A 24,310-nucleotide genomic window follows, 5' to 3' on the forward strand; every position below is an offset into this window, starting at 1 on the left:
TCTCTCTGGGGTTGCCTCCCGGGGAAATACTCATGGTTTTGTGAACCCTCAGATGGCTTTAAGTTAATATTCATAGCTCAGCCAAAGACCCTAGATAAGAAATCATAACGGGAACATATAGTGTTCAGGATTATTCTCTTAGATTCCCCAGGGGATTCAGTCTATGTCCTTTGGTATTTTAAATTTCAAGTTATCTATGTTATTAATCATCCTAGTCAATGTGGCTTAAAATGTTCTAAAATCAGTAATAAAAGTACCCAGGTTACAGTCCTCAACAAGCCACATGCCGACCAGGCACCTGGGAGTACTTTCAATTACAGGGGCAACATTTTTATTCATCAATATTATTCCATGATGCCCCTTCTGAGCATGAAGCAGTCGAAAAGAACTATGACCAGATTTATCATGATTGAGGGTTTGATAAATTGAAAAGAGGTGCTGAAACCAGCCCAATTGTCTTATAGAACTGATGTTTACAGTCTTAAAGCTTCCAACTTGCATTTGTCTTATCTGAGTTCCTTCCTCAAACCACTGATCCTCAGGTCTTTCAGGTAGTATCAAGGGACTAAAACTCACCAGATCACTATATCCAGACAAGGAGAAGACAGACCCTTCATCCCTCATGGTTTATTTACTCATCCCTAGTTCCTGTTTACCCAGGTGTAGTTACATTCCTTCCCCACTATATAATATTGAGTTATGGATTAACCATACTTGGGTTAAACCAATCTCTCTGGCATTCCCTTCAGGGGAAATAGTCATGTTCTTGGGAACTCTCAAATGGCCTTAAGCTAATATTCAAAGGCCAGCCAAAGACCCTAGATAAGAAATCATAATTTTAATCAATCAGAGAGATGGATTTGAGACTGGTCTTCCATCTCCTAAGTTGCAGCACGTGATCAATGCCTTCTTTCCAGGCAATCCTCATTGTCTCAGTGATTGGCATTTTGTGCAGTGAACAGCAGGACCTAGACCAAATCCGTGGTGTTCAGTTACAGCACCAGCTGGAATGGTCAAGTCATCACACATGACAAACACAGACACACACACACACACTCACACACAAGTAGGTCACATAAGTTGATAATTCTGCTATTCCAGGAAGTTCTGTCAAAGAGTCCTAGATTTCCAGGGGTTTCCAAGATCTGAAGTTATTGATACAACATATTTATGCAATCTTTGTTTTGTTGCTTCTGAAAGAGTCTTTATGCCACGTCTCATTATCTACACCTACTTTTCAGTACTCTCCAATAGAAATTTTCTATCTATGCTACATGGCTGCTTTTCTAGCAACAACAAGGCTACATATAACTACACCATCTTTTTGGCAGTATATGATTTATTAATTTTATCCCACATAAATATATTATTCTGTATGAATAACCCATGAAGGGAGGAAGGATCTTTGTTTTATTCCCAAATAAAATTCGGATTTACTAGTAATTAATCCCAAGCAATCTCTGAATAGATTAGGCACTCAAAAATTTTTGTTGAATGACATAATCCAAGAATGGATGTATTATTTCACTAATAACATACAAGTAGATACAAGCAATATCATAAAATGAGCTTTTCCACAATGAGATAATTTTGGCTTTTATATAAAAATTAGAAAGATAATTTTTTTGAGACAAAGTCTCATTCTTGTCACCCAAGCTGGAGTGCAATGGCATGATCTCAGCTCAATGAAACCTTTGCCTGCTGGGTTCAAACTATTCTCCTGCCTCAGCCACCTGAGTAGCTGAGATTACAGGTACCTGCCACCACACCCAGCTAATTTTTGTATTTTTAGTAGAGACATGTTTTTACCACGTTGGCCAGACTGGTCTCAAACTCTTGACCTCAGGCAATCTGCCCTCCTTGGCCTCCCAAAGCGCTGGGATTACAGACGTGAGCCACTGCACCCAGTCAAAGATAATTTCTATTAAAGGCAGAAGTCCTCTGTTAGTGTATGGTCATTTACATATTCAACATCTAAGTACTCAAAAGTCACAAATCATGTGCTTCTATAAGAAATTAATGAATTTGTAACAGGAGAAATGGTAATGCAGATAGTATTAAGATGATGCATTTTTCAGGAGGAACCAGAAGATGGTTCAAATTTCCCTGAAGGAGACAACCTATGTTTTGTCCTCTTATCATTTAAATTGTTAAATAGGGTGAATAGTATCTATCAATATCTGAAACTTTAATTTGTAGAGTTTATGGAATAAGAGTGATCTTGTTCTTCCCTGTCTTTATATTGGGTAATCTTATATTTATTGACAGACCCCATAGAAAATACCTTATCTGAGTAATTTTGATATAGACAAGAGGCAGGGAAATACTAGGCAGAATAGAGTGGGGTCCCTGGCGAAGTCCCACCCTCCAGCCTGGACCCATGGCCCTAAGTGAGAACATGTATTCCTGTTTTCCCATCCAAATGTTACCTTTTCCAGAACCACCCAGGAACACTCTAATCCCCATCCTGTACCTGTAAAACCCCAGGCTCTACTGGCAAAGTGGCAGAGAAGGGGAGAAGAGATGAAGCAGCTGGACGTTGGAGACAAGAAGCTTGAAATCAGAGGGATGACTTAATGGCGGGACCTTGGAGAAGAGTTTGGCGGGGGATGATCCAACTCCATAGTAAGACCAATTTCCAACTCCATCCCCTTTTTATCTCCCCATCCCACTGGGAACCACTTTCACTGGCAATAAAATCCTCTGTATTTACCATCTTCAATTCATTCATGCAAACTGATTCCTCCTGCACACTGGACAAGAACCCAGGTGCAGGTGCAAGAGGCTGTCACACTGACCCTCCACTGAGCTGTCTAACACTTAAGCCATCCACAAATGGCCAAACTGAAAAAGCACATTCTAACACACACCCTCTAGGGCTTGGGGGGTTGGGGACAACCCCTAGATGCTGCTGTGGGTCCACAGGGAGTTCTACTGTTGTTGGGTGCTCAGAAGTACTCATATTGGCCTCTTCCCTGGCTCACCTGTGTGCTCCCCGTCCCATAAGGGGTTGAGAGCTGAGGGCTGTGTAAATGAGCCAATCTTTTTGCAAGTCCCATGAAGGGGTCAAGGGAACTATTCTGTTTCAATTTCTTTCCCAACTTGAGATTGAATTACACTAATACATTATTTGAGGCTACTTTTCATCCCACTAGGGATAAATGACTGACTACAAAGGCTTTGTATACTGAAGCTGGATTCAGAGACTGCTGCTTCTGTGTTTTAGGAACACTTTTAACCTACTTGTTTGCATCTGGAAGGTACTCAGTGTGGTGAATGGGCGAGTGGTCCCCATCATGAGCCCCATGAAAGTATTTATGCAATTCAATGGACCTGTATTTAATAAACATATTTATAAACTAGTAAACATCAATGAATAGAAAGCAATTAGGGCAGCCCTGGACTCCTATAGTTCCTTTAGCTTTCCAGGGAGCACACAAGAAATTTTTAAAAATGAACTAAATTTTCATCTACCCTATGCCATGGGAACATGTGCTGGGCTCTGGGATACCAAGGACTTATGCCAAATCCTCATTTTTTTTCTTCTCTACCTGATATTCAGGGTATACTTGTCTTAGAAACAAGGAAAATAAATGACAATTTATCACTTGGAGAAGGACTTTCATTTAGAATTTATAATGGTAGCTCGTTTCAAAATAAGTGACATGAAAATTCTGTCTCTACTTGTTTCAAATCACATCTGAAAGTAAACTCTGGGTATTAGAAGACTGTGATAATGAACACACATTCAAAAGAGGTGGAAAAAAACAACTAGAGATGGGAATAATATGTACTTCTAAACGTATCATATAAATATACTACATATGTTATGCATATACGAGTCAGCACACTAATAATTTTCTAATGAATTTATATTCAGATGAAAAGAATTCGGACCAGACCATGAAGCAATATGAACAGGGAAAAAAAGCCATACGTGCTAATTCTAGGTCTGCCATGTAAAGCAGATATCAAATTACCTGAGATTCAATACTTTTATTTATAAGATATGAGAAATAACACCTAACTCAAATTGGGATATCAAATGAGATGAGACATGTGGATGCTTTTGAAATGCATATGCAATCAAGGGTGACACAGATTATAAAAAAGATAAAGAATAGAAGGAGAAGAAAAAGAAGAAAAAAAAACTAGGAAAACCACTGTTCTCAATGTCATGGTCTCCAATTTCTTCATAATATATCATTTTTCCCTGGCCATCAAGACCATGAAATTAGCCAATCATAGTTTTCAGGGAATTTTATGAATTGTACTTTTAGAGAAATCCCAAAAGTTTGAGATTCAGGGGCTTCTATGGTGTAAGTTTAAATGTCTTGACTTTAAGAAAAAAGCCAAGGTGGTTCAGACTGCACTCTGTAGAAATTAAAATTTTTAGTAAACAGAAAAAAAAAGTCATTCCTTAAATAATTAAGAATGTCTGCAATAAATTACACAATGAATCCCAAGTCATTAAGATGAATTTTAATAATCCAATTGCATTTTATCATCAAGGAATGTCAATATTGTACAATCAGAATATTTAATCAGCAGAAGAAACAAAATTACCCTAAATGATAATCTCATTAGTGCCTATGAAGTAGTCAATAAAAAGAAGCTCTTCTGTTTAACATTTATCCAGTTTTCTGATCCTGATTGTTCAATTAAGAAACTTGCATCGTTAATTCAAGTCAAGTGATCAATACGCTTTTCAAATGTAAAGAAGATAATCAACTGTAGCCAATTCTTGCATTTTTAAAAATGACAATGTCAAAATGTGCCAATATTTGTAGAGGTGACTAGAAGAGTTTGCTATATAAGATTTCTTTATATACATCGTCCCTAATGTATTTCATTGCTATTTGTCTCCTCAGTCCATACAGAGATACACAGAACTGGTTGAAGTGCATTTGTTGAAAGACAAAAATGCCAAAATGAATGAGCTTTATTGAACTTTCACGGAATAGATTGTTTTAGATGTTCAGATGCTATTTTTTTTATATAGGTGAAAGTACACACCTGTATCAGCAAAGCTTTTAAAAAGTTAATTCTGTAGGCCACTGCCTGCTATAAAGGGCAGAATGATACCCAGACTTTGAAAACACATAACATGGAGTCTAAGATCAGGCCACCTCCTAGTTTAGCGTGCTTCCATGGCCATTCAACCACCCAAGAGAACGAATTGCAGAGAGCATAGAAAGTTGAAGACCCAGTTGCCACCTCCCTGTTTCCGTCATTGCATTTTTTGTTTGTTTGTTTTTTCAGAGTCATACTTTCACCAGGCCACGCCATGACAGTGATCCTCATGCAGGCTCATTTCTGAAAGACTCAGGACTCCTGTAATGGGTGACATTTGAGATTCCTTGTCTTATAAGATTCAAAGATTCTTTCGATGATGAGATACAACACAAGGACATTCAGAGTACTGGCCTCTCCAAAAGTTCTGGCCTCCCGGCCAAATGAAACATTTTCTGGGAAATCTATGGTATTTCTTAAGTACCATCAAAAGTGTATGTTTTATTTCAGTAATCATTAAATTTTTAGACAAAATTTACTTAAAAATTCTTTTGCTCTTAAGGTGTACTGAAAGTGTCTGGCAATTTAATTTAATTTACTAAAATAATAAACCTTGTTTAGATATATTATTAATTACTGACATCTCAGTTGTTCGTTTGCATTGTAAAGTGTGCCACGCTTTCACCATTCTTTAGTTATTTTCCATTAATCTATACAGCAATCTCATTAGGTAGTTTCATTGTTTGCCCTCAATCACTTGAGAAAATTAAAAGTAGAACTCTAGAAACACTGGTAAAATATTTTATTTGCAAAGTGTAGAAATTTAAATTCTATTTTTGTTTTATTTTTTAAATAAGTTACTGTTTTTTATTCTTACTGTTTCATTTTTACCAAAGTACTTAGATGTGGACATGGATAGAGGTATTCCACTTCTATTTTCTTTTCTGGAAAAAGCTGGAGGAAAGTTTGTATGTATGTGTGTGACATTAGCAATATTCCTTAATGTTTGGTTATAGTTTCTAATTCTAATTTATCTGAGCATCAGAGGTCACCTAAGCAGTCTGAAATATATGAGAAGGAATTAAAACAAAAACAACTGTAGAACCTACTAAATAAATCTGTGATAAAGCAATTTATTTACAGGATAAAGATTAATCAATTAAAATTGCTTTTTTGATTATTTATGTGAAAGAAGTTAGTATAGATAGTATTAAGACCTCTAATAACTTCCTAGTTATTCTAATAACTTCCTAGGCAGACACATTTCTCTCAGGCAAGACAAAAACAGGCTGTCTTTTTCAGAGCTCTTCAAGGTCATGTGTCTGAGGGGACCGTTTTGTCTGGTTCAGGTCTAGATTCACTCGGCTGCTCTGTGAATCAAGTGAATCACAGAGTGGGATGGATAGCTCAGTGCATTCTTCCAAGGTCAAACATTCCCTAGGTCCTCATGCCAGAAATCTACACCGAGTTTAAGATTATTAGAATTTTACTAGCCAACTAGGGAGAGGTTATGTAACTTTTCTTGTTTCATTTTCTGGTTCTTCCAATTCAAAGTTTGTGTAATTCTAAACACACGGCCCTGCACATGTAACAGTGTTTTGGTCAATGACAGACAGCGTGTGTGACAGTGGTCCCATAAGATTATAATGCCATATTTTTACTGTACCTTTTCTGTTTTTAGATACTCAAATATTTACCACTGTGTTACAATTGTCTATGGTATTCAGTATAGAAACATGCTGTATAGGTTTGTCACCTAGGAGCAATAGGCTATATCATATAGCCTAGCTGTGTAGTAGTCTATACCACCTAGGTTTTTGTAAGTACACTCCATGACATTCTCATAACAACAAAATTGGATGTAGACGCATTTCTCACAATGTATCTCCATTGTTTAGCAACATATGACTACACAAATTTCATTTTGTTCTTAAATGTATAGCTACACGTCTACAAAATTCCGAAGTTCAAGTATATGTATGTGCCTAGGTACAACATACATAAGTACTTGACACACATGTAAATATATACATGTAGTGCTCCAAAACATAGCATTAACTAGGTTTACAAACTCATATTTTTTTGAGACAGGGTCTTGCTCTGTTGCCCAGGCTGGAGTACAGTGGCATAATCACGACTCACTGCAGCCTTGACCTCCAGGTCTCAGGTGATCCTCCCATCTCAACCTCCCAGGCATCTGGGACTACAGGTGCATGCCACCATTCCTGGCTAATTTTTAAAATCTTTTGTAGAGACATGGTTTTGTCATATTGTCCAGGCTGGTCTTGAACTCATAGGCTCAAGTGATCTGCCTGCCTTGGCCTTCCAAAGTGCTGGGGTTATAGGAGTGAGCCACCATGGCCGGCCCTTAATATTTGTTTTGTTTGTTGAGATGGATATATGCTAGCAATTTTTTAAATATACAAAATGACTAGATGGAAAAATGATATGTTTGAAATGGGTGTGGATTAATGTAAACAATATGATTTCATGACAGTTTTAAAGACACATAATACATTTTACTGTTATAGCTAATTTCCTTTAGTATCCAAGTAGTGTGAATTATGTTATGTGTAAAAAACACATATTAATTTTCTTTGTGAGAAATACATAAAATTAGAGAAATACCATGCTAAATTAAGGTCACGAACATGTGTTTCTCCTTTATAGGGCATTTGATAGCATTTAGGCTTTTTATAATTAAATATTTCTTAGAAAAATCTACCATAGAAAAAATGGCATTGAAATTAAATTCAGAGAAAACTCTTAACTTTATCTAATATTAAAGACTGTAGTTTGAGCCAAGTGAAAAGGAACTGCATAAAAATTTCTATGCTATATGAAATAGAGAGAAGTACACATTAAATATTAGTGCAATGAAACATCATTAGAATGTGATTACTGTCAGTGCAAATGGTGGCTACTCAAAGATGACAGGGTTTCTTGTGGGCATTTACACAGAGTTTTAATCTTGTATGTGTATAACTACATAGAATAGGCAGAGTGAAGGAAAGGGAAACGGAAATAGATATTGCCAAAACGAAATAGAAAAGATTGGGTATGTAATAATTCAATAACTTCCCCACATTGAAATAAGCAAGCAAACTAAACTAAAAGTAACCAGCAAAAACCTGGTCATACTGATTATTCCATTGTTATTTTCCAAACACATAGGTCCCACACTTTTCTTATTATAAAACAGTAGAAATTATTTCCATTGTGTTACTAAAATATGGTTAAATTTCCCTAAAAATAATAAAACTCTAGAAAAGCTGTAACATGTCCCTGTACCATTATAGACTATTCTCTTTTTCGTTTATATAAGTAAAGCTTAATAGGAATGTTTCAAGAAGGACTTTGAATATAATTTCAAATTGTTTCTCAAAAGTTTAAATATAATTATCTTAACAATTCCCTGATCTTTGCCCTTGAATGAAGTCTTATATACTCTCCAATTGATTTAAATTCGTTTTCCCCCAAATGAAGTCGTTTATACCAAGAGGTTGAAAAAAATGCTCATAAATCAAGTTAGAGCCCTATTTAATATGCCAATATAAAATGTTGAGCTACGTAAGGACTAGCAGACAATAAATGATCCCTCACAAACATTAGTTCAAAGCACTGCTAATGAGTTCACCTTTATTATCTTTCAGACTGCAGCTCCATTAGCAGTGTTGTAATACTGAAGATAATTAGTGCAGGCTTGTCAACCTGAGTTTTGCTAACATTATGGCTTTTATATTATACTATATTTTTAAGGGTCCTTCTGAGAGGCTGTGGATCACTTTGTTGGCCAGGGAGAAGCTATTTATTCTGGCCTAACAAAAGCGCAGTTTAATTTAGAAGCATTCTGCCATTTATTGTGTACTCCAGACTACAATTTTGATGTTGGTCTCTAAGTGCTAAGATTTGTCAGATTCAATTTCTCTGTTCTAATTTCCTATCAGAGAAATGTGATGCCAGGCGCGGATCCAATTTCCCTTTTCTATTAGCATTTATATTGACAGAGTTAATGATTTTATTATCATCTTCACTTGTTGCTAAACAGCAGACATCATATCCCTCCTTGTAGATGGTTACATATATATATATATTATAAACTCAATTGTCCCAGGGGGAAATGAAACTCATTTTATTAAGTTTATCTTAAGGTGGCCAAGTTAAGTGTTAGGTAAGAAATCAGAAGAACATTAGGAAAATGATAATATTCCCAAATAAGAAGTAAGATGAATATTATTTCTATATGAATAATATGTCCAAGTGGAGAGGCTGGCAAAGACTCTGTAAGACTCTCCCAGTAGGTTGAAATGTAATGCCTGTGATTCCTGATACTGCTCCGGAAATGGAATGTTTGAGAAAGTGTAAATCCTATGTATTTGTATTATTTAAGAAATATTCTAGTGGCTCCATAGTTCAGGGGTTAGAGCACTGGTCTTGTAGATAGAAATATTCTAATGGGACTATGACTCTCTTTAGGATTTGAAACAAAATTAAAAATATCAAGAGGCAGTATACTTTTGCATTTATTTCTTACCTTTTGGAACTGAAATTCCTCAATAACTAAGCTATTCCTCTAATTTAGCTGGTTTTTACATATTAATTTATTTCGAAAATATTCAAGTTGGGGTGAGTTTTAAATCCCTATTCATGAATAACTTACCCATTAGTTAAGTGCAAATAAATTTATAGTACAGTTTTATGAAAGAAAAATCCCATGATGTGGCACTTCTGTTTAATATGTTTGGTTTTTTTTTTTTTCAGGTTATTACCACATACCTCTTTATGGTTCTTTCCTTAAGATTTCATAGAGGCATCAGTGTTCCCAATGCATACAGTAGTCATATATAAGAAGCTCTTACTGATATCAAGATAAAGGCAGAATATTCTATTGTAAAATTTTATTTTCCTTTTTATCTAATTAATTGAAAAAATATTTAAATATATTTCTCCACGATTTGTAGGAATGAAACATTTAAAAAGAGACTGGGTTTTGTGTGTGTGTTCAAATCAGTGTAAGAATAATCATTTTCTTGCCGCAAGTAAAGTGAAATGGGAATATATTAATGGAATGCAATTAAATATATTTAGTATCCAAATACTGTCTATATGCAAATTACATGTCAACATTTTAAAAATTATATTCGCCCTCTGAGACACATATGACTAACATGATTTCAGAGTGCTGAACCAAATTAATCACTCCAGATATTTTTAAATGAATTTCTAAAGACATTGAAAAGCAGAGTCATGTTTTTTCGCATTCATGGCTTATAATTTAAAATAAAAATAACAGAATAGAGTTGGCAGAAATAAATATAACAAGGAAGATATTAGCTGAGCAGATAGTAATTTTGTGGGGTGAGGGGAGAGAGACAGATTGAGAAAGGGAAACGGAAGGAGAAGGAGAAAAAGAGAAAGAAAGAAAGAGAAATAGAGAGAAAGCAGATAAAGAGAAAGAAAGGGAGCGTGAGTAAATGCATATTATAAAGGTGGCCCTCTTAAGTAAAAAAGAAAACCAACAATTCAGATATTACATATTGGATGAACTGTCCCTAATCAGAAAGATCAAATGCTCCAAATTGTCTGTTGCATACAGAGATGGTGTAGGTTAAAGGGCTCATGGCTAGGAGTCAGAAGATGCAGACTCTAGTTCAGTCTCTTGTTTCAATATATTAATTATTCTGAAATGAATAGCACAATATGCTCAGAAAACTTGGGTTTCAACACAGCCCACCTCTGTGCCCTTAATCTATTTGAAAGCCACTTTTCTTATCTGCAAAGCTGTAATAATAATATGTGCACAGTATTGAGGGAGAATCAAACATGAAATTACAGTGCAAATTATAATGTGCTACACAAATGTGTTAGTGGTAATACTGGCATTAAATTAAATTAATGTGTATTGATAGTCATTCTCATATTCAGGTTATTATATCTTTAAAATTCACTTGCCATTCATTGATATTCACAGCATTATATTCCTCATTCCTGCAGAAATGAGTTTAATGGGTGGGTCAAACGATACACCTATTTGGTGTTTGATCCTACCTGACAGTAGTGTGTCTTGGAAGGATGTCAGCTAGCTTAGAATTTTTCATTTGAATAGTCCTTCAGTTTGGATGGCCATTCTTTAAGTCATGTGTAAGTAAGAGACAAGAGGGTTATTGCATCAGCATGAAAAAGATACAGAATGAAAAAGAATACGCATTTTAAAAACCTTTTCATTATTTCACAGGAGTTGAGTGGAGCTAAAAGAGATTCTTGTTTTACCACTTGGGCACAAGATACTATCTTTGAGAAAGAACCATTTAGGTAATCTATTACGTATTCAGAAAGTGGTATTGAAGCCACTTAGAAGGGAAATTATTCCCACCTGCTGGGGTCCAGGGGAAACGTTGTGGACTGAGACTTAGAAGGCCTCCGCTATGATTTGAATTTGTTCCCCCAAAGTTCATGTGTTAAAAGCTTGGCTGCCATTGTGGCAGTGTTGAGAAGTGGGGCCTTTGGTAAGCAATTGGGTCATGAGGGTTCTGCCATCATGAATGGATTAATGCCATTGTCACTGGAGTGGGTTAGTTTTTGCAGGAGTGACTTTTATAAAAGCAATCTTTCTCACATGCAGTTTTTTTGCCCTCTTGCTTTCCACCTTCCTGTCATGCCAGATTCCAGTGCCATGCTCTTGAACTTCCCAGATCCCAGAAACATGAATCAAATAAAATTCTTTTCCTTATAAATGACCCTATCTGTGATATTCTGTAACAGCAACAGAAAAGGAACTAAGACAGCCCCTCTTCAGACCTGTAAGCCTCCGTCCACAAGAGTCAAGGGGAGCCTCTTAGATATAATATTGGCCCTTCTCTAGTTACTATTTTTCCTATTACAAGAAAAGACAGGAGGCTCCTGGCCTAAACTGCTCTTAAATGTTTCTACAAGAATCTTGGCCTTGCCTCTTCTCTCTAACTTGAGACAAACAGAAGTCCAACATGCCTTTATCCTGATTATGCCAGTGATCATGAGAATCCCCAGACTCCAAGGGCATTCTCCTCTTCTATTGAAGACTGTGCACAATCCCAATTTTCTCTCTATCTCTTAGCCATCTCCAACTTCTGAAAACTTTCCACTGAGTCCTTTGGAACACATAGTTCATTATTCAGGGAAAAGAGAAACCTTCCTATATATTAAACCTTTTTCTGAGTGCTCCCTTTACCTCTGACTCTAACATAAATTCTAGTCTTCCTTGAGGATACTGCTTCCCCACAGTCATCTCTCCATACCACGAGCCTAAATCTGGTTGAGCATCCTCCTCCTCTGAATTGTTATTTCTAGACTATTCTTGCTCCCACTTCCCTAAGACTCCTTAATTTTGAATTTCAAGTATCAGGTTATGGTATCCATTATCTTCTTTGTTGCAATATTACACCTACCACTGGGTTATAACCTCCTCTTTCCAATCCAGTTGCATCCTGTATCTTGAAAGTTTTTACTTCTGATTTTCCATCACTCTGAAATCATGTATTTATGATTTTGGAGTCCACATGGCTGACACTTCCAAAACACTGACTTCTCAGTTCCCTGAACTTCATGTTTATCTCACCTAAACTTTCACTCCTTGGATTGTATCCTAGACCTGTCAGAATTAATATCTATGATATCATCAGAAATCTCAATCTCAGGCATCCCTCTGGCAACCACTTTTGTCCTTTTAATGCACTGTATCTGGTAAATCCAACGATTCTGCTCCTCAGCCCCTTCATCTGATTCTACCACATCTTCATTTTGCTTTATTCTCTTCTCATCCTAATTTCTCTCCTTCCCAGGTTATACTTTTTAGCCAATCATTATATTCACTTCCTTATATCCACCCTCAACTTTCTTGCCCCTTAATTCTGTCTGACAATTATTATATCTTCTCCATCCACTCTCCCATTCCTTTATTCTTCTCTTCTCAAAATCTAACACTACCCATCTCTTTCCATTTCACACTTTCAGATGATGACCATCTTTCCAATTATATGAGAAAACTCAAAGTCAGAAGAGATGTAATCTCCAGCCACCATTTCTACCTATCTATTAGCAATAGTGCCCATATTTGCTGTCTAACCTCCCTTTACAATAGATGAATCCTTAATCTTATTTAAGGCTAATGGCTCCACTTGTTCTAGAAATCTTACCTTATATATTTTTTTCATCAACAGTTTTTTTTTTTCAAGCTGCAGATTATTTCATGGTGTCATGCACCCATCAAGGATTTTTTCTCTCTCCTTAAGAATAGCAGTCTCTTGGTTTTCACTTCCCCTTCTACCAACTACTCCATTTATCCAATCTATATAGTATTTTTTAAATGAAATTTCAGGAATGTTACTTTATTTGTTTAGTTACTTATTAAGAGCAAAATTCTGAAAAGGTTTCTATATGAACTGGCTTCAATTCCTCTATTTCCAAGTTTATTTATTTATTTTTTAGTTCATCTATGTTGTTGGGTGTCTTAGTCCATTTAGGTTGCTATACCAAAATACCATAGACCGAATAGCTTATAAACAACAGAATTTTGTTCCTCATAGTTGTGCAGGTTGGAAAGTCCAAGAACAAGGCTGATTTGGTATCTGGCGAAGGCCTGTTTCTTGGTTCATAGATGGCACCTTCTCGCTATGCCCTCACATGGTAGAAGTGCAAGGCAGTTTTCTGGGGTCTCTTCTGTAATGACACCAGTCTCATTCATGAAGGCTCTATACTCATTATCTCATTACCTCTGAAAGACTCTACCTCCTAATGCCATCACATTGGTAATTATGTTTCTATGTATGAATTTTGGGGGTCACAAACATTTAGACCATACCGTTAGATGTATAAATAATGGATTCCTGTTTATTGTTGAATAGTAGTTCATTGTGTAGATGTTCCACAATTTGTTGATTCTCCTGGGATGAACATTTGCATTATTTCTAGATTCACCTAATATAAACCTACATGTTCCGTTAAACATGTCTTTTTAAGTCTTTGTATGGACATAAGTTTTCAAGTATCTTGGGTTAATGAGTGAAATGGTTGGTTCATATGGTCAATTCATATCTGGCATTTAAAGAAAACACTAAATGGTTTTCCAAAGTCGTTATACCACTTTATATTCCCACTAGTAAGTTTTGAGAGATCCAGTTGCTACTCATCCTCACAAAGACTTGGTCTGATCAATATTTATCATTTTAGATATTCTATATAGGTGGGGAGTGGCATCTCACTGGGGTTCATATACATTTCCCTAATGAGTAATGATGCTAACTCTTGTTCATGTGCTAATTTGCCACTCATGCATCTTCTTTGGTTAAGTGCATGATCAAATATTGTGCCTTTTTAAATTAAGATGTGTGTGATTTTTTTTTTTAGTTTTCAATATTGAGAGATCTTTACATATTCTAAATACAAGTGTTTTATTAGATATATTATTGGACAAACATTTTCCCAGTCCTCAGTTTGTCTTCTTTTTCTCTCAATAGTGGCTTTTGAATAGCAGCTGTTCTTGATTAATAAGAAAACCAATTTATCAGTTTTTGCTTTCATAGATTATAATTTTAGGGTTGTACCTAAAAAATTCTTGCCTAATCCAAGCTTGTAAAGATTTTCTCCTAGAAGTTTTATAGTTTTAGGTTTTATATTTAAGTTTATATTTGGGTCTGGTGGTGTAAGATATACATCCAAGTTCATTTTTTGTGCACAGAATTATTATGATTGCTTTAATTGTTTTGTAGCATTCAAAAGTAAAGGCATCTGGGTCTGGAGATGTCTTTGTGAGAAGATTTTTAACCATAAATTTAATATTATCATAGGAATATCAAGATTACATATTTCTTTTTAAGTGAGCTTTGGTAGTTTGTGTCCAAATTTGTTCATTTCATCTAAGTTGTCAAATTTATTAGCATAAAGTTTTTTATGGTAATCACTTATATTTTAAATAGCTGTAGAATAAGTAGTTATGTCACTGCTCTCATAAAAATTTATGTCTAATTTTTTCTGTTTTTGATTAGTCTGGCTACAGGTTCGTTTCATATATCTTCATGAAGAACTACCTTTTACTTTATTCATTATGTCTATTTTTCTTCTGATTTCCATTCATTTATTTCCACTTTGATCTTTCATAATTCCCTTCTTCTTTTCTATCTTTAATTTCTCTTCATATTGAAGACTAGGGCTTCTTTTTCACTTATTTTTCTAATTTCTTAGCTGGAAGCTGAGGTCATTATTTTCAACCTTTCTTCTTTTCTAATATAGGCATTTATGGCTGTAAGTTTCCTCCTAAGTTGTGCTACAGTTTTGTCCAACAAATTTTGGTATGCTGTCCTTTCATTTTCCTTTTATTCAAAATGATCTCTAATTTCCTTTTTGGTTTCTGTTTCATCATTTGGGTTATTTGAGTGTGTTGTTTAATTTCCAAATATTTGGGAATTTTCTAGAAAGCTTTCTGTTACTGATTTCTAATTTAATTCCATGATAGAGAAAATACTTTGTATGATTGAAGCCTTTTAAGCTTATGGAGACTTGTTTTATGACCTAGAATATGGTCTCTCTTGGCATGTGTTCTATGTACACTTGAAACATTATGTATTCTGCTGTTGTTGTATGGAATTCTCTACAAATACCACTTAGGTTAAATTGGTTATTGGCTGATAATTGCTAGTTTTGTTCCATTTGTCTCATTTGTTCTTTGTTTTCTACTTCCTCTTTTTCTACTTTCCTTTGGATAAAATGACAATTTTTATATTACCACTTTATCTCCTTTATTGACTTATTTGTGTTAACTTTTTGTTGTGCTGTTTTAGTGGGTATATGTTAGAAATCTTTAACTTATCACAGTCTACCTTTGCGCAATTTACTATCATTTTACTGATGGTATAAACTTGGCTTTTTACTGGTGAGAAATCTGCTGTTGGACATCCTTACCTTTGTTTCTCTGAAAGTAATGTATCCTTTCTCTCTGGCTGCTTTTAAGATTTTCTGTTTGTCATTGATTTCAAACAATGTTATTATGATGTGCCTTGGTGAATTTTTCTTCAGGTTTGGCATACTTGAGCTTTGGTTCACTGAACTTCTTGGTTCTATGAATTATCATGCATAACCAAATTGGAAATTTTTCTTCAAATAATAATTTCTGTCTCTCTTCTCTCTTTCTAGGACTTCAATTACATGTATACTAGTCCATTTGAAGTTGTCCCAGAGTTCACTGATGCTATGGTTTCTTTTTTTCACCCTTTCTCTGTGCCTCATTTTGAAAAGTTTTGTTGTTATTTCTTCAGGTTTAGTAATTTTTTTCCTGCCAATTTTTAATCTGCTGTTAATCCCATACAGTGTATTTTTCATCTCAGACCCTGTCATTTTCACCTTTAGAAGTTCTATTCGAGTCTTCTGAAAACAACTTCCTTGTCTATTACTAATATGTTTAATCTTTTTTCTGGTTTCTTGAATATGTGAAATATTGCTATAATAAATGTCTAAATATCCTTATCTGCTAATTCTATTTTATTTCTGGATAGTTTGATTGATCATTCTCTTCATTATGATATATATTTTTCTGCTTCTTTGCCTGCCTTGTGGCTTTTGATTGGATGTTAGATATTATAAAACTTACCTCGTTGGGTGCCGAGTATTTTTGTATTCTTATATACAAATATTCTTGATTTTCAACCTGAGACTCAGTCACATTACTTGCAGAGTTTTATCCCCTTGAGTGATGCTTTCAAGTTTTGTTAGGTAGGGCCAAGGAAGTATTTTGTCCAAGTCTTATTTTGTTTCATTAGGTATGCAAACAACCATGCTCCTTAAATTGTAAGTTCCTACTTTTTCTCATGATAACAGGAATTATTCTCAACCTTTTGTTTCCTGGGTGCTATTTTACTCAATTCTTTTAGGATTATGTTCTCTGGCCCTAAGTAGTGTTCTCATGTACATACGCTGATCAGTACTCACTGAACACTCAGGGAACACTCTAAAGATTTCCAGAGTTCTGTGCTGTGAGGGTCTCTGATCTTTGGTACCCTTTCCTGTTTACTCTATTCACCTCAGCTTCCATAGACCACCAGCCCCTTCTCCTCAACTCAGAGAGAGAGAGAGCAGCTTCTGCCAGGGTTCCCATTCTCTGTAACATCACCTTGTAACTTTCTTCAGACAGTAAAATGGCAAAACAAACCTTGTTTATTTCTTGTTCCCTGTCCTGTATTGCCTTCTGTCAAATGTCTTGAGAGGCATTTTTTTTTCATGTATTTTGTCAAGTTTTCAGTCTTGACTAGAAGCAGAAGTACCTCTCTTCATGTATCTTTTAAACCTATTTCAATTAGCCTTTTATCCCCAACACTTAACTAAAATATATCAAGGTTACCAATGACTTCCATATTAATAAATCTCATGGTCATTTTTTTCAGACTTAACATCTGTATTAAATATTTAGAAGATATCTCAAACTTAATGTGTTTGGAACTGATCCCTAATTTTTTTATCTTCCACTTTTATTCTACCTAAAGTTTTCCATCACATATACAGTCATATGCCACATAATGATGCTTTGGTTAATGATGAAATGCTATATGACAGTGGATCTATAAGATTATAATGGAGCTGGAAGATTCATATTGCCTAATGACATTGTAGACTTTGGACTGTAGACTTTTGAGTTAATGTTGAAGTGAGTTAAGACTTTTGGGGACTGTTGGGAAGGCATGATTGGTTTTTAAATATGAGGACATGAGATATGGGAGGGGTCAGGGCAGAATGATAGGGTTTGGCTCTGTCCCCACCTAATTCTTATCTTGAATTATAGCTCTCATAATCCCCACATGTCATGGGAGAGATCCAGTGAGAGGTAATTGAGTCATGGCTCATTCTGTTCTCATGATAGTAAGTAAATCTCGTGATACCTGATGGTTTTATAAAGTGGAGTTCCCCTGCAAATGCTCTCTTGCCTGTTGCCATGTAAGATGTGCCTTTGCTTTGCTTTCTGCCATAGTTTTGAGGCCTCCACAGCCATGTGAAACCGTGAGTCCATTAAACCTCTTTTTCTTTATAAATTACCCAGTGACAAAACATTACTCATGTGTTTATGGTAATGCTGGTATAAGCAAACCTACTGTACTGCCAGTCATACAAAACAATACAGTTATATACAGTGTATAATACTTGATAATGATAAAGAACTATGTTACTAGTTTATGTATTTACTGTATATTTTATCATTATAGTGTACTCCTATATAAAAAAAAGTTAACTTTAAAGCAGCCTCAGGCCAGTCCTTCTGGAGATATTCCAGAAGAAGGCATTGATACGATATGAGATGACAACTCTATGCATGTTATTGACCCTGAAGACCTTCCAGTGGGACAAAATGTGGAGGTGGAAGACGGTGATAGAGTGATCCTGACCCTGTGTAGGCCTAGGATAATGTGTGTGTCCATGTCTTAGTTTTTAGCCAAAGTATTTAAAAGTAAAGAAAAATTTTTTTAAAATGGAAATACCTGATAAAATAAAGATATAAAGAAAAAGAAACTGTACAACTGTACTATGTGTTTGTGTTTTGAGTTAAGTGTTATTACAGAAGTCAAAAGTTAATACATTTAAAAAGTTCATAAAGTAATAAAGTTAAATCAGGCTAAAGTTGATTTATTATTGAAGAAAGAAAAAAATAAATTGAGTATAGCGTAAGTATACAGTGTTTATAAAGTGTATAGTAGTGTACAGTAATATCTTAGGACATCGCATTTTCTCTCCACTCACCCATTGATTCACCTAGAGCAATTTCCATTCCTGCAAGATCCATTCATGGTAAGTGTCCCATACAGGGGTATCTTTTAAAATCTTCTATATTGTATTTTTTACTGTAACTCTTCTATACAGTAACATGCTGTATAGGTTTGTAGACTAGAAGCAATAGGCTATACCATATAACCTAGGTATATAGTAGGTCATATCATGTAGATTTGTGTAAGTACACTCTATGATGTGAAGAATCAATTTCTTTCTTTTTTTTTTTTTTTTTGCATTCCATACCTACTTTTCACTCATATAATTTTTTACTTTCTATTGAACTATATACCTTTTATTGACTGTCTCTCATCACTAGAAGTTAAACTCATAGGTTTAATTTTTGGTTTGGTTTTTGTTTACTGATATAATAATATACACTTAAGATTTCTCCTATGCCTTTTCATGGCTTGTAGCTTTTCATTTATTTTTAGCTCTCAATAATATTCCATTGTTTAGATGTAACAGAGTTTATTTATTTATTCATATATTGAAGGAGATTGTGATCGCTTCCAACTCTTGGCAATTGTGAATAAAGCTGTAAATATTTCTGTGCAGGTTTTTGTGTATACCCAAGTTTTTAACTTATTTGGGTAAATGCCAAGGAGCATGATTGCTGGATTACATGTTAAGAGTATGTTTAGTTTTTTTTTTAAACTGCCAAACTACCTTTCAACATCATTAAGTTATCATTTGCATTCCTACCGACAATAAATAAGAGTTTCTGTTGCTCCATATTCCCATCGGGATTGGCATTGTGCTTTGGATGTTCATCCATCATTGTAACCAAGGTGTAGAGTGTGCATATATGTTTTCAATTGGTCAATTATTTGTTTTTCTTTATTATCCTAGATATTTATCACCTTCTATACTTATAAACAAAGAGATAATATTGAGTATTTAGAATATTTTTATTTCAGGCAGAAAAAACATACGTTTTTTCTTCCACTCGCAAGTTTATCTGGTCAGCCATTGGACAGCATTTTCAAATTTTATATTTATTTATACATTCCAGGATAACACCATCAATGTCAGAGCAGATTGACTTCTATAGGATGTCAAAATTAATTTTTTCAATATTTTTTATTCTACCTTGAGATTTTCCTTGTGGTTTGTAAAATTCAGGACATTTTTGAAGGCTTTTACTTTTAGTGACCTGGGTCTTTAAATGGTCCCACCGCACTGCACCAAAGGGAAGAATAGGGTATCTAGAGAGCCAGGCTTGGCCAGCCTTTGGACTTCTAATGTCAGTATCAAAGAAGCTGTCGCTTTTTCCTAATGCAGATTTAAATTTAAACCTCTTTTGCTTGTCATCTGAAAAGTGATGCATTCTTGCATGCATTATAATATCTTTACATACTGTTTGTGATATTTGATAACATTTACTGCAGTTTTCCTTCTATTCAAGGCTATGTTGAAGACATCAGTCATACCAGATGATTTCCAGCAAGTGACTTACAGCTGCATGGGATTTTGCATCTTCTTAGTGCAAGACTTAGAATCTTTTCATTTAAAAAAGGTTTTCTGTTGTGATACCAGTATGACAGTTCCATGTATTGGAAAGGACATTGATTTTATAGTCAAATTCATCTGGGTTCAATTCCAGGTTGGGTCCATACTGACTAAGTGACCTCGGATGAGATACTTAAATTTTATGAGTCTTGTGTTCCTTTTCTGGGAAATAGATTGCTAATACTTCATTGCTGTATAATTGTAAGCAATATAAACAGATACTTAAAATTTTGAAGAATTCAACAAACAATAGCTTAATTTTACTAAAAAATTTATACATTTAAAATGGTTAACCTTAGATTGCTGGAGTTTAGTGAGTAATGATTGAACAGGTGTATTGGTAAAGTCCTTGCTTTTTTTAGTGTGCTTATTTTTAAATATAGTTATGCAAATCACCAGGAAACATAATGTAATTCTAAAAAAGGTGAAACTAAATTAATTGAATCATTAAGTATAAAAGCAATTTAAAATGGAAGCAACTATAAATCGAATGTATCAATTGACACATTTAGTAGGTCACAGCAATCACAAAATGGTTGAATTCTGGTATTAGAAAGAAATAAGGAAGAAAATTAACATTCCTACAATAAAAATGGAAATATAATTCTAAAGACACTAAACGAATCCTCCTAAAATATTAAGATGATGTTAAGGCAACACTAACAACTTTTAAATAAGCACAGGAAAAGCAATTTTAATATTCTTGAGATGAAAGATAAAAAGTAGAGGGTAGCAGTCTAATAAATTATTAAAAGCATGAGTCTGGGTTTTTCTGTTTTTTGAACAGCATATCCTGGATTAAATTATATATAATCGATTGAATTGGTTTCTTTTTTGTTGTCATTTTTTCTGAGACGCTGTCTTACACTGTCGCTCAGGCTGGCGTGCAGTGGTGCCTCAGCCTCCTGAATGGCTGGGGCTACAGGCGTGCTCCACCACACCTGGATAATTTTTTGTTTTATGTTTAGTGAGACAAGATCTCATTATATCTCCCAGGTGAGTCTTGAACTCTTGGTCTCAGGTGATCCTCTTACCTTGGCTTCCTACAGTGCTGTGATTACAAGTGTTAGCCATGGTGCCAGGCCTATGTCTCGGTTTCTTTATACGTAAAATGCAAATAATAATTTATACCGCTCAGATACATTATAAAAAATAAAATATATCTAATGATATTAGCATAGTATCTGACATATTATAGTCATGCAAATCTTTTAATGGTGGTATTGTTATTTCTAGTTTCTGAGACTAAGCTAATGTAGCCCATACTACATTAGCATAACAATGGTTAATACTGTTCTTGCTGCCGTATGCTTCTCAAACAGCTGAAAATACTAGAATTGAAGGATGTGATAATTTCAGGAAATTGGACTTCTCAACAAGTTTCATGCAAGGCGAAACCCTCATCTGAAACAGGTAGGCAGAATGACTTTAGGCTAATTTGATTGTCTAGCATTTATTCCCAAGACTAAATGAAGGCAGACAAATCATCACAAAGGTAACATGCTTAATAGCCATAGACCACGCCCCAGTCATATACAGTAACCAGTAAGCACTCATTCCCTTCATTACATGGTAAATAGAAGACAATGGGCATTTTGGGTGGTAATGAGAAACAATCTTGAAAAAATATAGGAGCCCAGCTGGGCACTGTGGCTCACATCCGTAATCCCGGCACTTTGGGAGGCCAAGGCAGGAAGATCGCTTGAGGTCAGGAGTTTGAGATCAGCCTGGCCAACATGGCAAAACCCTGTTTCTACTAAAAAATACAAAAAATAGCTGGGTGTGGTGGCTCAGGCCTTTTTAATCCCAGCTCTTTCAGAGACTGAGGCATGAGAATCACTTGAGCCTGCAAGGTGGAGGCTGCAGTGAGGTGAGATAGCACCACTGTACTCCAGCCTTGGTGACAGAGTGAGACCCTGTTCAAAAAATATATATATGTGTGTGTGTATATATATTTATCTATATTTATATTTATATATATAGGAGCCAGTTGATGGAAGGCCGTGGTCTTGATAAATGTATGTAGAAAGATTTCATTTCCTAACCAGATGTATGTTGCATCTGGAAGTAGTTATGTCTCTCCAAGAGAGGTTCATGTTCAACACGCCATCATGTAACATTAGGAAACAGATTTTTTTCAGTATGAATTCAGTGATACAAATTGATTACAGTATTTTTTCAGTCAATACAGAACAGCTCATCATTTTAGATATCCTTTGATAATCTAATATATTGACCTTTCTTTGGTTTCACATTTATTTGAATCACCACGGGCAAAAAATTTAAAACCCGAATAGCAATATTGACCAACCTTTAATGTTTATCCATCTGAGAAATTTCGAACAGTACTGTCATTTCAGGCCACGTGGCACTATATCAGAATTTTTAATTCTTAGAAAAATGGATCTGCAAATGGAAAACTAGGGCTATAACAACAAATTTAGGGCTTTGGGTTCAATCAGTGATATTTAAACAACAAGAATATTCAAGAATTAAATCTTTCTGACATCACATCTGCAACAACAGAAATAAAAAGTTTTTCACCTTAAATCTATAGAACTCATTATTGTGAGAATAAACAGTTATATTTGTAAAGTTGTCAGATGCTTACCAATTTTTCAAAATTTAGAACACTTCAATATTTGTCTAATCATAATTGTAATTTCCAGGCAGATGCTTAATGAGTGACTATTTTTAAAGGATGATGACCTCAACAGCCAAGGAATAGTTCATGGGATAGAAGGGTTGGGAAACAGCACATCTGTTGGTTATATATTCTGGAGACGTTACACTTGTCCTTAGTCTTCATCTGTCAGGCTCAAATTTATTGCAAGTAGGATTCTAGCAGAAGGCAGGTGCTGCTTTTGTATTCTTATGTAATATTTTATGTCTTTAGGGAATAAAATAATATAATATGGCATCTCATTGACATGCATGTGGTATATGTTCCTGAGAGCCTTTTGTACCTGTTGCCTGTTGCATATGATGCCTTAGAGACTTTCAGGGAACACGCTTGAGTGCTTGCTTTTATTTTTATTTTTTATAAAAGCTTTGGTAGCCCATTTGGTTTTCACCAGATTTTAGGCTAGTCTAAATTATTTTCTTACCTACATAACAGATTTTGAAGACTACATTTTAAGCAGATCTTTAGTTTAAATGAATCACTGCTCTGTTCACATTACATGGCACTGCCATTATTTCATAAACTCTTTGAGGGCAGAGGTCTAGGCCTAGCCTTTAGTACTGTTTATGGCAAATAGTTATTTACCTAATGTTTAAATAGCTTTATTGACCAAATCAATGGAGTTTATAAATTCAATGCTAATTGTTATTACATAGTTTGTATTGAGAACACATTAAAATATACAGTATCTATATAACCTAGATAAATGTCTGGAAGTATAATTGTCATACATTTTCCTGTACTTTAGCTGTTTTCTATTGAAAGTTATAGAGGAATTTTTAAAAATCCCTGTAAATTCATTAGCAATTCCTTTTCATGTTTGTGATTTGAATTGTGGCTTTGGCAAAGGCTACAAAGAGTTCTGTTACAGTATTTCTTCTGTATTTTATAAGAAAATAGAAAATAGCTTGTTATTCCTTTTATTGCAAGTGTGCTACAATCAACCTATGATTTACTATTGTCCTTAACTGGTAGTTTTTTAATTGCTAAAATTCTTAATTTTCTAATGAGTAGAACTCTTTCTAGAATGTTATCCTTTACCCATCCACAATTACAAATGATCATACATTTTATAGAATTATACTTTGTTTACATTCTGACCTAGGAAAACTGAAATCTGTTTTTTACTGCCATTATCAAACACAGAGATATTCTTAAAAGAAATCAGACAAATGCATTCTTTTCAATACTACTTTTAATTATTTTACATTAATTTGCCCTTATTCTTTCTTTAATTAATCTTACTGCATCAATCATACACGCCATGTAGTCTGTATTTATAGTAAAATATAAAAAGAAATCTCAAATTCAGTATAATTAGCT

The 24,310-nt window shown here is 34.8% G+C and overlaps 1 long non-coding RNA gene across 7 annotated transcripts in view; it reads right to left on the minus strand.

Moving 5' to 3' along the window:
* LOC105477415 (uncharacterized) overlaps positions 1 to 24,310 on the minus strand; it is a 186,558-nt gene that overhangs the window by 30,718 nt on the left and 131,530 nt on the right. The window lies entirely within an intron of this gene.

Source organism: Macaca nemestrina, chromosome 2 (genome assembly GCF_043159975.1).
Source record: "Macaca nemestrina isolate mMacNem1 chromosome 2, mMacNem.hap1, whole genome shotgun sequence".
NCBI classification, from domain to species: Eukaryota; Metazoa; Chordata; class Mammalia; order Primates; family Cercopithecidae; genus Macaca; species Macaca nemestrina.